Source organism: Triticum aestivum, chromosome 4D (genome assembly GCF_018294505.1).
Source record: "Triticum aestivum cultivar Chinese Spring chromosome 4D, IWGSC CS RefSeq v2.1, whole genome shotgun sequence".
NCBI lineage: Eukaryota > Viridiplantae > Streptophyta > Magnoliopsida > Poales > Poaceae > Triticum > Triticum aestivum.
Window position 1 is genome coordinate 46988303 of NC_057805.1, and position 9286 is coordinate 46997588.

Genomic DNA, 9286 nt, shown 5'->3' on the forward strand with positions numbered 1-9286 from the left:
CAAGGACGAATCCTTGTTATTTCTAAGGTAAACATTGTCGCCCGGCAACAGGCCTTGCCGTCCCCCCACTTTGGTCGACCATTCTCACGCTCTTGGCGGAGGCAGGGGCGAAGCAGGGTTAGGCCCCTCGTTCATTTTTTCTTGCCACCGCGACTACGACCAAGTTCCGACCCAGGGGATAGCTCTTGGGTATGGGAAAAGGGGAGCACGGTGGTTTTAAGAATATAAACGAGGTTTCATATGTCCCCGTTCTATACGAAAGTGCATAACAGGGGATAAAAGACTTATCTGAATCCGCAGCCCCCGGCAACCTTGGCTTGCTGTGGTTGGATCCTTGTGTCTTCAGCCCCCGGCGATCCTGGCTTGCCGGGGCCGGAGCGCCGGTCCATCCTCTTTCTCCCAAGCGGCTCAGGAGATATGTCCATGTGCCCTGCAAACCAAAGAGGACAGAAAGACGCACGGTCGACCTCTAGGCTAGGGGTTAGTCGCCGCTAAGCACTATCAACCCTAACCGAGGAAGAGACTTAACCTAGCATGCATGCTATAACTTAGGGCGCCAGCGCTTCATTTATTTATGCTCAGGGTCTACGCCTGGCTTTGTACAGAGGGTTACATGCCTTGCTGGCAAAGCTTGTACAAAAGGTGGCTTGCCGGGGGGCCCGGCAAGCCGCGCCTTATGGGTAAAACTTGCGAAGATGCTCGATGTTCAAGGAGTTGCTCACTGGGACAACATCTTCGGTCTCCAGGCGGACTACGCCGGGCCTGGTGACTCGTATTACCCGATAAGGGCCTCCCCACTTCGGCGTCAACTTGTTGGTATTCTTGGCCGACTGAATGCGCCGAAGAACAAGGTCGCCTTCCTCAAAGCTTCGGGCATGAACCTTGCGGCTATGGTAGCGGCGCAAGGCTTGCTGGTAGCGTGCTGCTCTGACAGCTGCCCGAAGATGATCTTCCTCAAGGATTGTTGCGTCATCTTGCCGCAACTGCTCTTGCTCAAGCTCATCATAAGCGAGCACTCGAGGTGACCCATATATGAGTTCCGTGGGAAGAACTGCCTCTGCCCCATATACTAGGGCAAAGGGTGTCTGGCCGGTGGCTCGATTTGGCGTCGTCCTGATCGACCAAAGAACCGCCGACAACTCATCAATCCAGCGCCTTCCGCTCTTGTGCAGCCTGTCAAAGGTATTCGTTCTCAGGCCTCGCAACACTTCAGCATTCGCCCTCTCCGCTTGGCCGTTGCTCCGGGGGTGTGCCACGGAAGCAAAACAGACCTTGCCGCCGAGGTCTTGGATGTACTGCATGAAGGTGTGGCTTGTGAACTTCGTGACGTTGTCGGTGATGACTCTGTTTGGTACACCAAAACGGCAGACTAGCCCCTTGAAGAACTTGACGGCTGACTGCGCTGTCACCTTCCTCACTGCTTCCACCTCCGGCCACTTTGTGAACTTGTTGATCGAAACGTACAAGTACTCAAAGCCCCCGACAGCACAGGGGAAAGGGCCCAGTATGTCGAGCCCCCAGACCGAGAATGGCCAGGAGAGAGGTTGATGAAGGGCTTGAGCTGGTTGATGAAGCTTCTTTGAATGGAACAGACACGCTTCACACTTGGTTACTAGTGCCGTTGCATCCTGGAGGGCAGTGGCCAGAAGAAACCCTGCCGGAATGCCTTGCCGGCCAGGGCCCTTGACCCTATGTGGGAGCCACATATGCCTCCATGTATCTCTGCCAACAGCTCCAGTCCTTCCTCCCGGGGGATGCACTTCAATTTTAGACCATTCGGTCTTTTTCTGTACAGGACGTCATCGACGAACTGGTACAAGGCAGACCAACGGGCTACTTTTTCCGCTTCTTCCTGCTCCTCGGGAAGTTCCCCTATCTGGAGGAAACAGACGGTGTGCTGTGCCCACGCCGGGGCCTGGGGTTCGATGGCAAGGACCAAAGGCATCTCTTCCGCCATGGGAGCATTCGTCTCTACGGCCAGGGCTTGACGGCCTGCCGGAGTCGGTTGCTCCTCGGCAGGCTCAGGGCCCACGGCGACACCCTTGCCGGTGCCCCCTAGGGGCTTGGCGGGAAAGTACTTGCCGGGGCCTGATTTCCTCCGCTTGTTCTGCTCCGTTGATGGTTCGACGGATGGTTGAGTTAAACGGAGCAAAAAGGTACCTGGTTCCACAGGTAACCTGAATGCAGCGCGATTTGACAGGTAATCGGCGATGTCGTTCTCTGCTCGGGGAACGTGCTCTGCTTGTATACCGTCAAAGCACTCCTCCAGCTTCCTCACCTCATCTACGTAGGCCTCCATCAACGGGCTCTGATAATCTTTGTTGACTTGTCTGACGACAAGCTGCGAATCACACCTGATGATGAGCTTTTTAACTCTGAGGTCTGCTGCGATCCTGAGACCGGCAAGCAATCCCTCGTACTCAGCAGTGTTGTTGGTGGACATCTCCCTGGGAAAGTGCATCTGGATTACATACTTGAGGTGCTCCCCGGTGGGTGCGACGAGCAGCACACCAGCACCGGCGCCTTGCAGCGAGAAAGCTCCGTCAAAGTACATAATCCAGTCACGAGTTGTTTCCTTGCCGGGGAGAGTGGTCTCCTGGATCTCTTCGTCAGGCGTTGAGGTCCATTCTGCAATGAACTCCGCCAGGACTCGACTCTGGATGGTTTAAGTACTTTCAAACTTCAACCCAAAGCTTGACAATTCCAAGGCCCACTCCACAATCCTTCCGGTTGCGTCTGGGTTGTGCAGTATCCGTTGCAACAGGAGGCGGGTGACTATAGTGATCTCGTGGGCTTGGAAGTAATGGCGAAGCTTCCTCAAGGCCATAAGGAGGCCGAAGAGCAATTTCTGCACACCGGAATATCTTGACCTAGCCTCCCTGCAAGAGGGAGCTGACAAAGTAAACCGGGTGCTGCATCATCTTCTTCTCCTGCACTACTCCGCTTGACGGCGCGGGCTCTGTCCCGATGGCGTCAGACTCTGCCGGGAGCCTTGCCTTGCCGGCACCAGGCCCTGCCGGGGGAGTCTCTGACTTGCCATCTGCCGGTCCTGCCGCCGCCACTGCCTCCTCGTCAACCTCCCTCTGCGCCACTAGCGCGACAGTGACCACTTGATTCGTCGCTGCCAGATACAGCAGCAACGGCTCTTGTGGTCTAGGCGCAACTAGTATCGGTGTAGAGGAAAGGTATCTCTTCAGGTCTTGCAACGCCGCTTCGGCCTCTGGGGTCTACTCCATTGGGCCTGCCTTCTTCAGGATCTTGAAAAAAGGAAGGGCGCGCTCGGCAGACTTGGAGATGAATCGGCTTATGGCGGCAATGCAGCCAGTGAGCCAACGCACATGCTTGATCCGCTTGGGCGCCTCAATCTGCTCGATAGCCTTGATCTTGTCTGGGTTCACCTCGATTCCACGTTGCGACATGAAGAACCCGAGAAGTTTGCCTGACGGAACACCGAAGACACACTTCTCAGGGTTCAGCTTGAGGTTGATCTTGCGCAGGTTGGCAAATGTCTCTTCTAAGTCTTGTACAAGAGTTGCCCTGTCCTTGGTTTTGACAACCATGTCATCCATATAGGCTTCCATATTTGTATGTAGCTGGGGTTCAAAAACAATTTGGACTGCCCTTGCAAACGTTGAGCCAGCACTCTTCAACCCGAAAGGCATCCATAAAAAGCAGTACGTACCACATGGGGTGATGAATGCTGTCTTCTCTTCGTCTTCTCTTGTCATGAAGATCTGGTGGTAGCCCGAGTAGGCGTCGAGGAATGATAACAGATCACACCCGGCTATGGAGTAAACAATCTGATCGATGTGCGGCAACGGGAAGGGGTCCTTAGGACAAGCCTTATTGATATCTGTGTAATCAATACACAGCTCCACTTCTCGTTTGCCTTGCGCACCACTACCGGATTGGCCAACCACGTCGGATGGAGCACTCCCCTCACCAAGCCCGCTGCTTCCAACTTCCTGATCTCCTCTATGATGAACTCCTGCTGTTCCAAAGCTTGCTTCCTGACCTTCTGCTTGACGGGTCGCGCATGGGGACAGACAGCAAGATGGTGCTCAATCACTTCCCTGGGAACGCCGGGGATGTCAGATGCTTGCCAAGCAAACACATCGATATTCGCCCGCAGGAAAGTGACGAGCGCGCTTTCCTATTTGCTGTCGAGGGTGGAGCTTATGGTGAAAGCCCCCCCCCCGTGCCATCCTCCCTGACGGACACCTTCTTGGTCTCTGGTAGCGTAGCTCTGGATTTCTTGCTCTTGCCAGTGGAGCTCTCTGGCACGTCCTCGACGGTAGCACAACACTCCGAAGAGGTGCGCTTGCCGGAGTGGGTGCGAGAGGTCTTGCCGGTCTTCTTCTTCCCTCCCGGGGCTTCAGCGGCAGGAGCAAGTGCCTTGGCGGCGGCTGCTGCAACTGCTTCCCGGTAGAGTAGGTCGGCACAGATCAGCGCGTCCTTCATGTCGGAGGGGACGGTGATGATGTTCATCGGCCCAGGCATCTTCAGCGTGATGTAGGCGTAGTGCGACGCCGCCATGAACTTGGCCAGTGCCGGGCGGCCGAGGATCCTGTTGTAGGGCAAGGGGATCTCGGCTACGTCGAAAACAATCCTCTCAGTCCTGTAGTTCAGCTCGCCTCCAAACGTCATGGGCAATGTGACCTTCCCCTTTGGCTGGCTCCTCCCCAGGTTGACCCCTTGAAACGTGCCTGTTTCCTCGAGGTTTGCATCAGGAATTTGCAGCCTTTTGATCACAACGGGTGAGATCAAGTTCAGACCAGCCCCACCGTCAACCAGCATCTTGTTCACCTTGAGGTTGCGTATCGTTGGTGAAACCAACAACGGCAAACACCCAACCGCAGTTGTGCAGTCAGGGTGATCCTCAGCGTCAAAGATGATGGGCGTGCTGGACCACTTCAGCGGCTTCTGAGCGTCGAACGAGTGCTCCGCTGCTGTAATCTCACGCGCCCACTGTTTGAGCTGGCGGTGAGAAGTATGCAGCAAGGCGCCACCGTCGACGCACATGGCCTCTGTAGCCTTCTGGAACTCTTGCTCGCCGGACTCGTCGTCCTCGTCATGATCATCATCTTCTTGCTTCTTGTCGCGGCCCCGAGCGGCCTCTCTTGTTGGTTATCCTTGCCGCGGCGGCCTCCTTGGCCGCCACGCTTCTTGCCGGATCCCTCGGCACCATCCTGGCCCTTCTCCTTGTCCCGCCTCTCGTACTCAGCTTTTTGCTTCTCAGCAAGCAGCTCGACTTGTCGGAAGTTCTGGAGGTCGTGGCCCTTGGTGCGGTGGATCTGGCAATACTTCTTGTCGGAGCTTCCTGGCTTGTCGGCAGCCGCCAAGACCCGGCAGGCGGCGCACCCGGCAATCTCCTTGCCGGGGTCGTCTGCCTTGGCCTTCTTGGCGGCGCTGGTGCTGTCGGATCCCTCGATGGCAAGCACGGTCTTGCCCCTGCGTTTCCTGTTGCGACGCCGACCCTTCTTCGTCAGGGCGGCGGTGTCTTCATCAGTAGAGTCGGTTTCCGCGCCGGCGTCCTCGCCGGGGTACTTCCTTCCCTCTTCGGCCCGGACGCACCTATCGGCCAGAAAATAAAGTTCGGCCACATCCTTAACCTTGTTCATCGCCAGCTCTTCGCGCATCTTGTGGTTGCGCACGTTCTGATGGAACACGCTGATCACGACGGCTGGATGAACATCGGGGATGTTGTACTGCACCTGGCTGAACCTCTGGATGTACTTGCGCAGGGTTTCCCCTTCCTTCTGGGGAATGATATGCAGATCACTAGCCTGGCCATGAGCTTGGTGGCCCCCGGTGAAGGTACCAACGAACTCATGGCACAGATCCGACCAAGAAGAGATGAAATCCGCCGGCAAGTGCATCAACCAAGACATGACGTTGGGCTTCAGTGCCAACGGGAAGTAATTGGCAAGCACCTTGTCGTCGCGAGCTCTGGCAGCTTGCATCGCGATGGTGTAGATGCTGAGGAACTCTGACAGATGGGTCTTGCCATTGTACTTCTCGCCAATGTCGGGCTTGAACGTGCGGTGGGACGGCCACTGGAACTGCCGCAGTTCCAGTGTAAAAGCTGGGCAACCCACCTCGTAAGGTAGGCCGCCGGAGCTCCCCGGCGCTGGGTGGTCCATATCGGGTCCCGCCCGCTTGTCCGACTGGTGGCGCGTATCGCGCCGGCGCTCGATAGTGGTTCGAGCATGTTCGTGGGCTCGTTCTCGAAGAACTTGGCGTTGGTCGCGGTGGGTCCGTGGGTCGGACGACGCTATGGAAATATTATCACAAGCGTGATCGCGACGGACCGACACCCGCGGTTGCTGGCGTGGAGGAGGAGAGTGCACCATGGCCGCATCACCCCCGTCCCCTCCACCGCTGGCATGCGGTGGTTCGACGGAGCACCGGCCCGAAGGCCCCGCCGGTCACGGATCATCTTTATTGGCGACGGCGACGAGGCTCCGGATGGTGGCTCTCCACTCGTGGAGCTTCTCCGCAGCAGGAGGGAAGTCGAGGAGCAGCTGCGCGTGCGCCAAAGCTTCTGCTGGCGTGGGTGGTAGTGACAGCTGCATGGACTGTGGCGCGCTTCAACTTCTAACTACGTTAGAAGGAGCTCTACCACGGCCCAGCGGCTCCGTGCCATTTTCGCCAGCACTTCGGCGAGCATGATGGACTCCTTCGTCCCGTAGACGATGCACAGGGCTCTTCCCATGGCGGTGTCCGGGGTCTCCAGCGTGGTGGCGCTGCTCGTCGCGCGCACCCTGGGAAGAGTGCGCTGTGGGCACCGGCATGGGCGTCTTGGAGGTTGCTGCGCCGCCCGCGGGTGGCACAACAACACTCCTGGAGGGCCCCGCGCCGCCTGCGGGGGGCCCAGCTACGTCTTTGGATTTGGCGGCGTGCGACCCATCGCCTGGCGCACGAACGACGCCGCTCGCCAGGCTCTGACTGCCAGAGCGATGCCGGTGCTCGTGGACTGCGGCCCGGGTCCTGTCCGCGACCGGCCCGCTGCTCGCCCGCACTGGCATGGGCCGTTCGGCTCCCAACGAGCCGATCGCCGTGACCGTCTTCTTCTTGGGAGCCATGGCGATGAAGAACTATTAGGCTAACTACTAGACCAGATTCTCACAATTGCGCCCCCTACCTGGCGCGCCAAAGATGTCGGTGGGAAACGACACCTATGGGATCACAAGAATCCCTACTACGGTTGCCGGGGCGCGGGGTTGTGAGAAGAGCAGGATTAGCAGTCAACACAAGGATCGTTTACCCAGGTTCGGGCCGCGAGGATGCGTAATACCCTAGTCCTGCTTTGGTGTGTATTTGAGAGAGTTCCTGAGCTCTCGAACTAGCTATGGTGGCTGCGTAGTTCAAAAGAGTCGAATCCCTCTCCAGTATGCCAAGGGCCTCCTTTTATAGTCGAAAGGGGCTGCCACAGTGGCACACCTGAGGTGGAAAGGCCTACAGTGCTGCGAGCTTATCGCTCGTGTTACAAGACAAGACATATTTAATGCGTAGCCTAGGTGTCCCTTAGCTTTATTGGGGACACGAACGAGGCCCGTCCCGTCCGTTGCCGCCTCGCCTCGCTTCGACACGCGCCCAGGCCAGCGGTGCATGCGGCGCCATGTAGGCAGGCAGGCAGCTAAGGTGGCGCGATGGTAGGGTCTTCACGAAGATCTACATGCCACCACGCAGGTGCTTGCTGAGTTGGCGTAGAGGCCGCCCGTCGCCACGCAGGTGCCTGCGCAGCTGGTTGAGCTAGCAGCTGCTTGGGTACGGCGGTGGAGTCTTAGTCGACGTGGGCCTAGCTGTGGCCCTGCTGACGCCCTCGGCAAGGGCCTTGCCGGGGGCCCGGCAAGGGTCTTGCCGTGGCGTTGCAGTCGTCCCCGGCAAGGCGCTTGTCGGGGGTCTCGTGGATCTCCTCGGCAAGGATCCCGCTGAGGGTCGCCATCTTCTGGTCCTCATCTGATCTTATATCTCTATGGTCTTGACAAAGATTTGCATGCTACCACGGAGGTGCCTCCCGAGCCCTAGTTCCAATGTGGTTGGTTTAGTTGGAACCCGTGGGCTCAAGGGTGGCTCGCTCTGTTAGCATCGGGCAAGTTGCCCCGGCAAGGCTCTTGCCGGGGCCGCGGAAGCTGCCCCGGCAAGGGCCTTGCCGGGGGAGTCCACCTCGCCCTCTCGCTCTTTGGTATCTTTGGTCTTGGCATTGCCTTGGCCATCTTGTGCTTCGGCTTTTCTCCGGCTCCCCTCCTCTGCCCTGCTTAGTGTGGCCATGGCGCGCGTCTCCGACTGCCCGTGCACAAGTAAAGGGGTACAAAGGTGTGCCCCTACTTTTGTACACCGACACAACTCACCAACCTCAATGGCCATGAAAGTATCGATGATCTTGTCACTCATAACGCTGAGGACAACACCTCTGAAAGAGGGTGTGAGTAGCCTAGAATGCTTGCTCTTTCAGGAGTAAGCATTTCCCTCTTGCTTGCCCTTGCAGGCTTGAAAATGGTTCAAGATGGTTAGCCAAAGAACTCCTCGCATGCCATATCTTATAATTCACACCTCAAAAGGAGGAGGTTTGAGGGTCACGACAAAAGCAGTTGGAGAAAAATTGCTGACACAATTCAAGTTTTTGATTGTTCAATATTTGAGAAATCTTCCACAGAATTTAATCTAGAAATAAGATAGATAAATCATGACAAAGAGAATAAAAATGATGACCAAACGAACCATAGTAGTAGGCATAGTAGACATTGTAAATATGATGAAAGCAACATGTCTAGATCAATTGATAGTTCTAATATTCTAGAAGCAATAACTAACATAAGGGATAATAACACATATGGCGCGGTGGATGAAGAGAGTTCACAGTTGCAACAACATCACCAGCGAGCGACATGTTGGTGAAGAGGTCGTAGACACCGAGGATCATGCACAGCCATGGCTGGGAAGAATCCAGCAGTCGCATTAGAGCCCTCTCCAAAAATCCGATCGCCCCTTCCCCGTACAGGATAAGAAGATGCAGGTTTCCGAAGGCATGTTGTCTTACTTGGAGTGCATGCAGAGAAAAGAGACGAGAAAAACGGCAAACGCATATGGGGTGAATTGACTCACACACACTTGTCTGTGAAGAGGAGTGACCTCTTATAGGCGAGTTACAACTGACCCACTCAAAGAGGAAGGAAAACAGTCGCCCACTAGGGAGAGGAAGAGAAACAGTCATGACTGTTCACTTTCATCTTCCACAAGCGAAAATGTTTTGACTTCTTTTCTGTGTGACAAAAAGAAGGCA